General features: G+C 41.4%; 1 protein-coding gene and 1 non-coding gene across 2 annotated transcripts in view; both read right to left on the bottom strand.

The window, feature by feature from the left end:
• The window catches only part of LOC108672358, a 36,544-nt gene that overhangs the window by 14,866 nt on the left and 8,384 nt on the right, over positions 1-13,294 (bottom strand). The window lies entirely within an intron of this gene.
• On the bottom strand, positions 11,464-11,535 carry Trnaw-cca. The gene has a single exon. It is a non-coding gene; the product is annotated as a tRNA-Trp (tRNA).

Below are 13,294 nucleotides of genomic sequence, written 5' to 3'. Positions count from 1 at the left end.
GCGGTACAGCCGTAGCAGCGCCGCGGTACAGCCGTAGCAGCGCTGCAGTACAGCCGTAACAGCGCCGCAGTACAGCCGTAGCAGCGCCGCAGTACAGCCGTAACAGCGCCGCAGTTCTCAGCAGCTAGACCCCAACAGCAGAAGTTCGCACGCTTGACGTCAATGAAGCTCGCGTAACGCTCGCTTGACGTCAATGAAGCTCGCGTGACGCTATCAGCGACAAAGAAACCCACGGCGAACGGAAGTTGCCGTAACCGGACACTTGCTTCAGTGTCACGGGACACTTGCCTCAGTGTCACAAGACACTTGCCTCAGTGTCACGGGACACTTGCATCGGTGTCACGGGGCACTTGCGTTTTGCTTTGCATTAAAATTTAGATTGAAACTTTACGCTCCGTGCTGCAAGGCCTTTCAGAGAGAGTCAGAATTAGTGCTACACGCAGTCAGCTACTCTGTATCAGTTCTACACTGTTAGAAAAATTGCCGTTAACGGTATTACCGGCGTTTCAGTGGCCGGTCGGCACGTGAAAAGAAACACCGTGTCGTCGTTTTTATTCTAATTTAACACTAGAAATCCGTAAAACATCTGATAAGAACGGCGAAACAGTTTATTTTCACGGGGCGACCGGCCACTAGAATGCCAGTGGGACCGTTTTTTCACCGTTTTTTTCTAACAGTGTACTCGCAATTCACTGTAAGTACTATAGTTACGTGCACTATACGCTACTATACTCAAGGAGCTTATCCTGTAGATGTACTGTCTATAACAAGAAGCTATAACGTATTATCTTTAACAATGTATAATATAATCTGTCAGTACCACAGAAATTCGCTGTAGCCGCGAGAAGCAGCGCACTCCATCCAACACATGCGAAGGCAACGCGCGTCCGATGTTCCCCTTTATTCCAGCTGAGCTTAAATGCTCGCACATGAATCGTGTTGGTTCGCTCTGATCTGCTCGTTCTACGTTACAGATCGTCGAGCTAAGAGACTGCAGTGAAAGATGGCCGCCACTTCTGATGGTTGATCGCTGCTCTGGATATATGACGTTACATTAGTTGAATTTCAATCGTACTAGGTGAATTTAAATTCAATCTTTATAACCAATCACTTGAATAACAACTAAGTATTAAAGATAACCACTTCCATAACAGCCTCTACAGCCAGCTGCTTTCGTAACACACAGCTGCCGAAGCAGCTATAGAACTGCTTTCTCAACAGCCACTGCAGCCAGCTGCTTTCTCAACAGCTAAAGCAGCCAACAGCTGTCTCAACAGCTATAGCAGCCAACAGCTGTCGCAACAGTCTTCACAGCCTGCTGCTTTTTCAACAGTCATTGAAGTTGACTGTTTTTTCAACAGCCACCACAGCCATCTGCTCTCAACGCTCACAACAGCGCGAAGTATTTTCTCAACAGCCAAGATCTCACGTAAGAGCCACTACAGCCGGCCACTCATAGAGGGTCAGTGCAGTCTACTGTGGAGTTGACTGTAAGAGGGAAGTAAGAACGAGAAGTTTACGAGCATAGGGAAAGTGAGGGGTGAGGATTGCTCGAGAAGTAAATCGAGGGAAATGTTTGATAGTAGAAAGAGAGTGAGGAAAAGTGATGGAGATGGTGTATGTTGACAGATTAGAGCCTCCGATAGCACGACAGCTCAGCAACGGAAAACTCAGCAATGAAGTTGCGAAAAGGAAATAAAACAACGAACAAATACGAGGGAAGAAACACGATGAGTGACGAGTTATCCTAACAGGAGTTATCTTCCCTCACGAGGAAAGGGGAGTCGTCCGGACACCGGAAATTCATCGGAAATCAGTCGGATATTGGGCAGCAGGGGCGTTGGTAAAGCACGAAACAAAAATTGTTCAGGGAAGCTTTGAAAAAGTATACAGAGTAATTACAATACTGAGCATAATTCGTTCCTGACGGTCCTACATGGGAATCGTAAATGACAATCGCAAATGTGATTGCAGATGGTGATCACACTACTTAATTCACAACGCAACGCACATTACACATGTTATCGTAAAATGGTGATCGCAGAAGGTGATCGTAAAACTGAAAGCAATGTCATGGCAGCAAATGTTAATCGTAAATAATGAGGTTAATAGTGAGAATCTAACACAATTTTCCAACAAACCATAAACCCTTCACCAATGGTTTTCAATGAAAGCAGAATTTTGCGCTAATTTGACAAGAAATCCAAATTTCGATTTCAATATAAAAAATGCATATGAAGCCAATTCTGTTTAGCACTCTTCACCAAATTGGCTTTAGCGCCGCCACGGCAGTAGGCCTAGGGTCGGACCCTCAGCACGTTAACGGGCGCGCTAAGTGCCAACGGCAATCAAGATTTTACGCAAGTGGCGGCGCACCGATGAATGCAAGCAACTGCACGGCGCCTGTAGAGATGCAGTTACAGGGTTGTGCGTGTCGGCGTGTCGGTGATGTGAGATTGACTGTGGACTGAGTAGTACGAAATTCATCATAAGAATAAGGTACGTAACAATAAAAGGAAAATAGAGCCTCATCCATGAATGTGAGCAGACGGACAACGTTTGCACGAATACAGTTACGCGGATGTGTAACATTGTGTCAATGGGATCAAGTTTGATGTGTGGAGTCACACACATGCTGCGAAAGTATGTATAAAGCATCACAACTCGGCATCCAAGTGGCAGAGAATTCGAGCTGGTCAAAAACAAAGGATGAATTAAAGAATGGGGTCTGTACACACTGGAAAAGAAAAGAAACCAGTATAGGCTTACACGTGTTGGATGATAACCGGATGACCCCTAACGTTGGAAGAAAGACCTACAGCTTTGTGCATTTTCACAGCGAGAGAAGCATTTTCTACCTTCCCATTTTCTCCTATCTAATAAGCTATATAGATGGGTCAGAATTCAGATCTCGTGGATAGCTATCTTTCACTGCCGGGTTCGGGGTTCTTTCAACGGATTGCCGATAAACAAGAGAGTGGAAGAATTTCAAATGTGAGACGTTTTAGAGACGACTGGACAAGTACTTGGGCACATTTCCGGATCGATTTTTTGGACCCTAGCCTCACAATCGTCAGCATGATGGAGAAAAAGAATCTAGCATCAGCTTACCCCAGTTAGGGTAGATCTCTCGTAGTCACGTTCAAAGTCAAACCCAGGCCCCGTTGGCAAGCGACCTGCCACACGTACGGTGGCTCTGGAACGGCGAGCGACAGGTGGACTGCAGCGACTATCAGCGCGACTACAGCTTACCCGTGGACATACGTAACTTAGCATAAGAACTTCGGTCTTTGCTAAGTGTCGGTCTTTGCGTCGATGTATGTCGGTGTGATTGTTAGTGTTGGTGCATATTCCATTTGTGCCTTTCAGTTGAATTGAGGGCAGTTTGAGGATACATTAATAAATAATTCTAAACATAAATGCAGAAAAAACTTGGGATACTGATTTTGAGATGACTATAAATGTTGGACCAATAGGAGTACGTCTGCAGTAGTCGAAACAGTGAGCGCAAGTTAGTTCACATCGAGCGGCAGAGATTTTCTCTCACGAGGTATATTGCGAAGATGTGTCCGAGGGATGCGTTATTTAATGCGTATGGCACGGGCAAAACCGTGAGCGTCAGCAGCTAAGATTCGCCCTCGATGCGGACTCGGGGACATACTTAAACTGGCTAAGTGAACGTAAGTACTTACGCTCTATTTTTAATACTGTAACTTGGTCAAACAGACAGAAATATGCACAATTTGACATTCGAAACACGAGCACTTCGACTAAAAATTTAAAGAGAGCTTCATGCACGTATCACCGAACCGTAAATACAATACGTAGAGTGAATTGTCAATCTTTTGTTTATAAATTATTTCATATGGTACATTAGCTCTCATTTTTATTAACCAAGTTTATAAAATCCATTTGATGATTTTATAAACTTAGTTTAATATATATTTTCCCAAAATCCCTGTTGAGTTCTTAAGTCATCATGTAATAACATGCATGCGAAGACTGGAGTGGTAACTACACCAGTCGAGCTTCCAGCAAGCACGAATGTACATCGAGCCTCGAGCGTTGACCCACAACGTCTTCGTGAATCTAAAGATGCCGCATAAGCGAAGATGAATCGAATAACAATAGATATGTACATGAACCTGACTAATTAATAAATATTAAATTATAAAGTTACAGTAAAGGGACTAGGGAAAGTAACAAGGTAGGGTAGCCATCCTATGATTTTACAGTAAAAAAGTCATTGCTATAATAGCAAAAAAACACTACACACTCATATGGGCGAGTGTTAGAATAAATTTCCGGCACGCTCATCAAACATAGCCATATCAAACTTGTCATATCAAACATGCAATAATCCTACTCTTTAATGTAGGATTATCGCATTAAATAGTAGGCTTCAATGCGGAAATCAATCACATCGTCATCACGATTGAGTCGTTACATATGACTAGATTACATCAAGGATTCAAACAATGTTAATACCTGACGCTACTTTCCTTTGCCTCATGTGGGAGATCCTATATAGGAGCACCTCGGATAAGGTTGCAGGAGTCGGGAGATTTCCTTCTCAAGAGTAAGAAGCTTAATAACTAATCCTTGCAGGACCCTAATGAGAAAACTTCTTGGCAGCTAAATTACTAACAATTAAGCTCAACTTAGGGATTATTAATATGTGGGAGCAAATTGGAGAATACGAAGCTTCTGGGATCCATATAACTCTTGGTCATGGACGTAAATATATTTGAACATTCAATTGTCACGTTTTTTATTGATATAATGAGCACTGACAAATTAGGAATAAGCTCAAGATTATAAGCTAATCCAAGGGGCAAAAACCTGCACACAGAAATGAAATGCGCATGGGGTTTAGTGATATGAACATAAGAGGTACGATTTTGAGCGCATTACATCAATACTCGCTAGTCCATATGGGGCCCACTCCTCCACAACTTGATTGAGGGTAAACTCCCGCACACTAAACTAAACCTGCTACCGAGAGAAGGCTTCTCCAAAGCCATATGAGAGTAGGGGGAGATATTCCACTCTCATGTAGAGGGCACCCGCACACTAAACTAATGCTAACAGAGTGAAGGCTTCTCCAAAGCCATGAATCTAGGGGGAGATATTCCACTCTCATGTAGAGGGCAGGGCACCCAACTCTTCAATGGTCGCTACATTTAGCGCGGCTAAGGGCAGATTTGCTGCGTCATTGCCTATAACGCGGTGCAGCGTAACGCCTCAGTCGTTACGCGGAGATCGCGCGTAAACCAAACCCGCGCTCTCATACGGACACGACACGTGGCTACTCTTACCCTGGGGCCATACTTTCAAAAGTTAAGTGAACGTAAGTACTTACGCTCTGTTTTCTTATTTTCTTGTCTATGATTGGTGGATTTGGATTGAAAGGCCGTCAATGATTGGCTGATGAACTTAGTACGTATCTCTTAACTTTTTTTGAAAGTATCGGCCCTGGGGCCATACTTTCATAAGTCGCTAAGTGAACGTAAGTACTCACGCTTTATTTTCTTGTCTACGATTGGTGGATTTGGCTTGAAAGGCTGTCAATGATTGGATTGCTCTTGATTTGCTGAGTTCATTTTAGCTGTGGATATTTATATATTGAGCTCTTTCATTTGTGTTGTGCTCATGCTGCGCTGTGTTCATGTTGTGTTCTGCTCTAGCTGTATTGTGCTCTTGTTGTAATGTACTCCAGTTGTGCTGAGCTCATGTTGTGTTCAACTGTAGTTACGCTTTTGTTATGTTGAGCTTTAGTTGTATTTTTCACCTCAGTATATGCCGCGGTGCGTCTTTGCTACGTGACTGCCAATCTTGCGGTCAGTTCCCGTATGAGCGGTAAGCTCTACATTTTCTCACATCTACAAATAATTTGACGGGATTTGCTTTCGTATTCAGATCCAGATCGCGAGGATGAAAGCTTGAAAGCATGATGTTGTTTCTTTCCATGCTTTCATGCAAGATTCACATTCATCGATTAGTGTTAGATTAATCATTACACGCGAGTAAGTGAGATTGAATTTTTGTTATCAAACGTAACACTAAAACTTTTATAATTGATTTCGTCTTTAGATGCTCGGAATAAATAACTATAGTATTTTCCGCCAGAATTATATTACTTAAAACATAACAACAAGACAAGAGCTAGATTCAATTCGGGTTTGATAAAACAACCAAGATCCCTATCTGATCGAAGGATCACGGCGAGTCTCATTCAAGGATCTCAGGATCCCCTGAGGATTCTTCGAGATATGGCGGGAGCTTTGTGGGATGAGGCAATTTTTGACGATCGGAGGATGGGAGGGGAACACTTTTAGGACGTACAAATTGTCAGGACGTGAATTTAATAACTGAAAGATAATCATTGGAGACGGGAGCGCGCGAGTATTACGAGAAAACTTGAGGTTATATATGGACTCCCACAATGAGTGAGGCGATTGAAACATCGTTTCCTAACTTTATCTCAGGAAAAAAAAGCCACAAATTTAACACGTTCAATTTTTTGCGATTATAAGCGAGATGTTATTCACTGACTAGTGTATCAATAAATAAAAAAAAAACTCAAAACATCAATGGTTAGTATGCCAAAGTTACTCAATATGCGGTGACATATATCGAGTAACCGCGTCGAATTCAAGTACGAATTACATGTCGATCAGCGTTTGACTCGTGTATCGAGTGTATTGCAATTTCAACAGTGGTTGAAATTCTAATTTAGGAGTTGAATCAGACACATATAGGTCATTAACTGATCGAAAACATAATGACCCCAACATTGAATGAATCAAAACATGTTTCTGTCTTAGTTAAATGAATCAAATCATGAGTCTGTCTTAGTCAACATTTTCACTGAATCTATGATTTTGAATTAATTCCATTTCCCTCCATGGTGCAGACCAAAGAGACTTTATCCCCAGCTGATGGAGTTCCTCTCCCCACGGTTGCCCCACTCCCAGGAGGCGGCTGGGAATTAGGCTAAAATTAGGCCTCCAAATCACGTAAGGCTGGCCAATATAGGCCTAGGCAGCCGCGCTCTACCAGCTGCTCAGCCTACGACCAAAAACACTAACAAAACAATGAAAAAATTGTACCAAATGCACACAATAATTATTTGCTGCATTTATAAATAAAAAATATAACTCAGTACTCACTGCAGAGGAGTGACAGAGAGCGCATTTTCTCGTCGACGAAAACTTGAGGTCACGGACAGACGGACGGACGGACGGACAGACAGACAGACGGACATGGTGAGCACAATAGTGAATTTTGTCCATAAATGAGAAAATGCGCTAAAAAGATTACATCTAGTTTGCATATAAATTTTGCATATAAATTACTAAACGCAATAATGGATTTCTGTGGCGAGAGGAAGTTTTATGAACGCACTCACATACAGTAGCATCAAGAATAAAATTGAAGCTTCAGAGTTGAATTGTTGAGAAAGTTAGGAAATTAGGCATCTACGCTGGAATTATTTGATGCCTGTCACCCAATACAGATAATAACCATCACAGAAAATAAATAAAAAACAACAATTGAGGCCCTTCAAAACTTCAATGAAGTACTTTAAAAACTATAATTGAGGTGTTGATTAATATTTAAGCACCTCAAATGCTGAAATATCAACATCAAAAAGTTACCGTCAACATCAACACCACAACAAAAGCATAAAAAAGACCAACGTCAACAATATAGCCCATTTAAAGTTCGGAGACATGCAGTATAAGTATTAAAAATACGTCACCAACGTCAGCCCCATAAGAGCAGGATTTAGTATTAAAAATACGCCACCAACGTCAGCCCCATATAGGAGCAGGATTAGTATTTAAAATACGCCACCAACGTCAGCCCCATAAGAGCAGGATTTAGTATTAAAAATACGTCACCAACGTCAGCCCCATAAGAGCAGGATTTAGTATTAAAAATACGCCACCAACGTCAGCCCCAAAAGAGCAGGATTTAGTATTAAAAATACACCACCAACGTCAGCCCCATATAGGAGCAGGATTAGTATTTAAAATACGCCACCAACGTCAGCCCCAAAAGAGCAGGGTCAGTAATAAAAAGCTGCCACCGACGTTATCCCATAGCAGTAGCTTGAGTACAGCAGCGTTTTAATGGCACCGAGCCAACCAAGTGGACGTGTTCATGCAGCTGCCCAAGCACAGCAGGATTGCTCTACCACGTTCAATTGCAATCACACAACTGACAAAGGGTATATATGAAGTCTCAATTGTGTCCAGACTAAAAGTTCAGATTAATACCAGTACAGTAATTCCATTTCATGCACGAATAATGTTCCAGTTAATTGAAGAGCAATATTTTTAATTCAAGAGTCCAATGCTTAAATTAATTTAAATATTCCTATACTAGTTTTCAGTCTTATCCAAGTACAAAGTTTGAGTTCAGCACACACGCCACGTCGTGACGTGCAAGTGGAAATCGCGCTGAGCACACGAAGAACAGACGCTTTTCACCATAAGCATTTTTACTTGATACTTAAACGATAAAGCAAACGATATAGTATCAAACTTAAACAGTAATCACTCACTGTATCGCGCTTCATCTAAAGCGGTTTCACTTCATCGCGATTTTTCAGAAAATATTAAAAATCATTCTCGCCTCTTCGATGGTTCGTGGGTTTCTGTGGAAGTCGATCGGCAGATTTAGACTTACTAACTTCTCAAGACTTAGATTATCTCTAAAGCGTTTTTAAATCAATTACGAATGGATTCCAAACCATAAAACAAGATAGACTTTGGAAATGGTCACGATGATTCAGGATTACGGGATATCATGCGTAAATTACCACGAAGAATAGACACAAAAAAGCCCAAGGACATTTCGGCACCAAGACCGCGTGTGTCTCGGTGGCGGCTGTGACATCACGGAAGGATCGCAAGCAAATACCAAGGGACTGAACTTCAATTTCAAGTTTGGGAAGAAGAAATTGAGTTAACAAGAAACCGGGAATTCAACTCAGTGAATTCGAAAATGATGAAATGAATAATATTCCAGTTAATTAAAGCGCAATATTTTTAATCAACAAGAGTACAATGCTTAAATTAATTCAAATATATTTTAGTTTTCAGTCTTATCTAAGTACAATGTTTGAGTTCAACACACACGCGTCGTTGTGACGTGCAAGTGGAAATCGCGCTGAGAACACGAAGAACAGACGCTCTTCACCACGAGCATTTTTACTTGATACTTAAACGATGAAGCCAACGATAGATCAAACTTTAACAGTAATCACTCGCTGTATCGCTCTTCATCTAACGCAGTTTCACTTCGTCGCGGGTTTTCAGGAAATATTAACGAGAAAAATCATTCGCGTCTTCTATGGTTCGTGGGTTTCTGTGGAAATCCATCGGCAGATTTAAACTTGCTAACTTCTCAAGACTTAAATTATCTCTAAAACGTTTTAAAATCAGTTACCAATGCATTCCAAACCTTAAAACCTAACTTTGGAAATGGACACGATGATTCAGGATTACGGGATATCATGCGTAAATTACCACGAAGAATAGACAGAAAAGCCCAAGGATATTTAGGCACCATGCAAGACCGCGCGTCCCGGTGGCAGCTGTGACATCACGGAAGGATCGCAAGCAAATAGCAAGGGACTGAACTTCAATTTCAAGTTTGGGAAGAAGAAATTGAGTTAACAAGAAACCGGGAATTCAACTAAGTGAATTCGAAAAAGATGAAATGCCAATTAAAAAAGCGTCGTCAATAATGACTCCTCTCTATAAATGAAAGAACGGCACATAGCTCATCCATGTCATGATGTCATCAAGTCCTAAATGATTATATGTATACCCTGCATATATTCATGAGAATATATTCGTCTCTCGTATGATAATTTTTGCTTCCATTTGCCATTTAATCATGTGAATATAGATAGTAATACTGATAGGATTATTACAGCGATGATTGTCGTTCTTTGTGCATACTTCATTTCGTAACTCGAGTATCAGGCTAAACCTTCGTGCATTTTTAAATGAAAGAGGAAGACAACGGAAGAAGTCAGCAACAAAAAAATTGTGAGAATTACAGGATCCTAATAATTGTTTGCGACTTACAAAGTAAGCACTGAGGCTGATCTGATCTGATAAGTATTCCTGCATGCCATAAAAGTTCATTACGTGGTTAATGATGCAACCATGATGAGCTGGACCTATACTTTAAAAAAAAGTTAAGATATCGTAAGTTCATCAGCCAATCATTGACGGCCTTTCAAGCAAAATCCACCAATCATAGACAAGAGAATAGAACGTAAGTATTTACGTTCACTTAGCGAATTTTGAAAGTATGGCCCCTGAACTGCAACCGCTGTGTCTGCGGGAGCCGAGCGTGAGGGGTCATTGGGTGCAGGTGCTTGGCTCTCAACTGCTTAGATCACTGGGGCTATGAGGCGAAAAATGTTATCCAGCACCTAGTGAGGGGATTTATTGAGGACATGAAAACTTAACACCTCATTAACATGGCTCCCTCGCAAGATCATCAAGAGGCTTGCTATACGTGGAACTTACACGTTAAGATTGGACCTTACGTGAATCTTACGCCTGGCTTACATTGATCATTCAACACCAAGAACCAAAAATTGAACCAGCATGAGTGTTTTAATAAATAGATCCCTTAAAGTCTCCATTCCATGGATCTTTCAGCACCTGGATTGACGCAAGTCTCGCTCACAAAGATTGCCTTGAGATCTGGCGAGCCTTCGTTTGGTCACGCGCCTTGATCAGCCGAGAGCTACTCGGTGACAGTCGCTGGAACAAGTCCCGCTTTTTTGCCCGCTCTTGGAAAGAAAGAGAACATTTTTTCACCAGCATACCAAGTGATGTAATGCAACAACGTAGCTCCAAGCAACGCATCGCAAGAACGAGAGCTCCAAGTGACATACCGCAAGGAAAGTTCGTCGCCCACTGGAGTCCAGGGCCTATACTTTCAAAAAAGTTAAGAGATCGTAAGTTCATCAGCCAATCATTGACGGCTTTTCAAGCAAAATCCACCAATCATAGACAAGAAAATAGAGCGTATAAGTACTTACGTTCACTTAGCGAGTTTTGAAAGTATGGCCCCAGGACCTTCACACCGCTGATCGCATGCGGGGTTTGTTGGCACGCAAACGTGCCGCATGCAGGTGCATTTTGCGTGACTGTGTTATATTGCTATCACCTTGACCTTGCTTGTTACGATTTTAACCTCTGAGTCTTCTTCCGGTTTGGTTAAATTGAAACTGATTATTTCATAAGAAAAATACCACACGTAAAGCAGGTACTTATAAATTACGAAACGTTTGATGCAGCCGTGAAACGGCTTAGTGGGAGAATTTGTCTGAGATTTGGACTTTGTCACTCATTTCTCGATACAAGTATCTATTATTATCTTTCTCAGTTTGGCAATCTCTTGATATATTATCATAAAATTGACAGCTGACCCCAGAGTGACTCGAACACCCAACCTTCTGATCTGGAGTCAGACGCGCTACCATTGCGCCATAGGGCCACTGAGTTGAGTAGTCGTTCCGATGATTATGCATGATGTTTTGATTTGGCGATACTTGTGCACTGCATGTTTACCGTGTATGAAACTTAGTGTATCAGGCGTATCATGTGTGTTGTGTGTATCACGTATATCGTGCGTATTAAGTCAATCTAGACGTATCATACACATTTCATTCAAGTGGTGTAGTGCGGCAGAAGTTATTTACTGCAGGTTTCATTGAACGCCAGAGAATATTTCTTATTGAAAAATTTCTTATTGTTTTTCTTTATTCGGTGAATTAGGCTTTTGACAGAACTTGAAAGTTCCAATATCAGGTTTCCAAGGGACATTTTATTATATTTTCCGACGTTTCGAATGCAACTTTATTTATTATCAAGTAGGGGAAGAGTTTTACAACACTTGAATTAGAAATTACGTTAGTACAAACGTATAAGATATTATGTATAAGCACAACCGCAACCGACCGAATCAAACTCCTGATTTACCACAAAAACAAGAAACTCAAAAATTTAATAATGAAAAGTAATCCATGCACAAAGTCGGGCCCATTACAACAAACTAATGTTATTTACAAATATTCCTGCCACAAAGAAGGTTGTAGACTTCTCCAGAACGTAAATTACATCGGTTCACCAATCATAGACAAGAAAATAGTGCGTAAGTACTTACGTTCACTTAGCGAGTTTCGAAAGTATGGGCCCTGAACGCCGGGAGCCTGGCAACGTAGCAGCTCGTAATTATTGAGTTGATTTGATCGCGGCAGAAGCACGTCCGGCTTCGTGCTGACGGCCCATGACTCCACCCGCTACCTTTGTCCTTTTTTTCACGACCGCTCCACTGAGAAAAAATTGTGTGTCATTTTGTCCAAAGTGATGACACAGTGTCTCCACATAGCACTGGTAAGTCTATTTTCCGGGGCCAACCTGAGTTAGGATGACCTAAACAAAAGGAAAAAGTGGAACGTTAGTTAGACAAATTTTCACTCATTTCTTTGAGTGTGCGTGCGACATGCCAAGATCATATATGTGCTGTTAAAAACTGATACATAATTCATAGTTAATAAAATCATTTACCAATCATTAATTTCAATCGATGAAAAAAATAATGTTTCAATACAAAATAGAAAAAATTGTTTAGTCTGTAATTACAGTGACCAGCAGCAGCAGGCTAGAGGCAGCTGCAACGTCCATTAATTGTTGGGCCGGAGTTGACTTCCTTCTTCTAACGAGGCAGGGGATCGGAAGTTGTGTACAAGTTATTCTTTAGAAGGACAACATGGGATGAATGTTTCCGCCATCAATATTCAGACCAGCCTTACTGAATTTTAACTTAGCACTGGCAACATGTGCATGTATTTTTTGCGCCTGCTTGATATTCAATATATTTTCATCCACGGTCGTTCAGCTTCCACGGGCTGGCGTGTGTCGTCAGTGCAGTCGTTAATTGATCGTCTGGCTAATCGTAGTCATTGAAAATATCGTCTGGCTAATCGTAGTCATTGAAAAGATCGTCTGGCTAATCGTAGTCATTGAAAAGATCGTCTGGCTAATCGTAGTCATTGAAAAGATCGTCTGGCTAACCGTAGTCATTGAAAAGATCGTCTGGCTAACCGTAGTCATTGAAAATATCGTCTGGCTAATCGTGGTCATTGAAAATGTCGTCTGGCTAATCGTAGTCATTGAAAATATCGTCTGGCTAATCGTAGTCATTGAAAAGATCGTCTGGCTAATCGTAGTCATTGAAAAGATCGTCTGGCTAA

The sequence above is a fragment of the Hyalella azteca genome, unplaced genomic scaffold (genome assembly GCF_000764305.2).
Source record: "Hyalella azteca isolate HAZT.00-mixed unplaced genomic scaffold, Hazt_2.0.2 contig12167, whole genome shotgun sequence".
NCBI classification, from domain to species: Eukaryota; Metazoa; Arthropoda; class Malacostraca; order Amphipoda; family Hyalellidae; genus Hyalella; species Hyalella azteca.
Note: the sequence above shows the minus strand (reverse complement) of the source record. Positions and strands in the feature narration are given on the sequence as shown.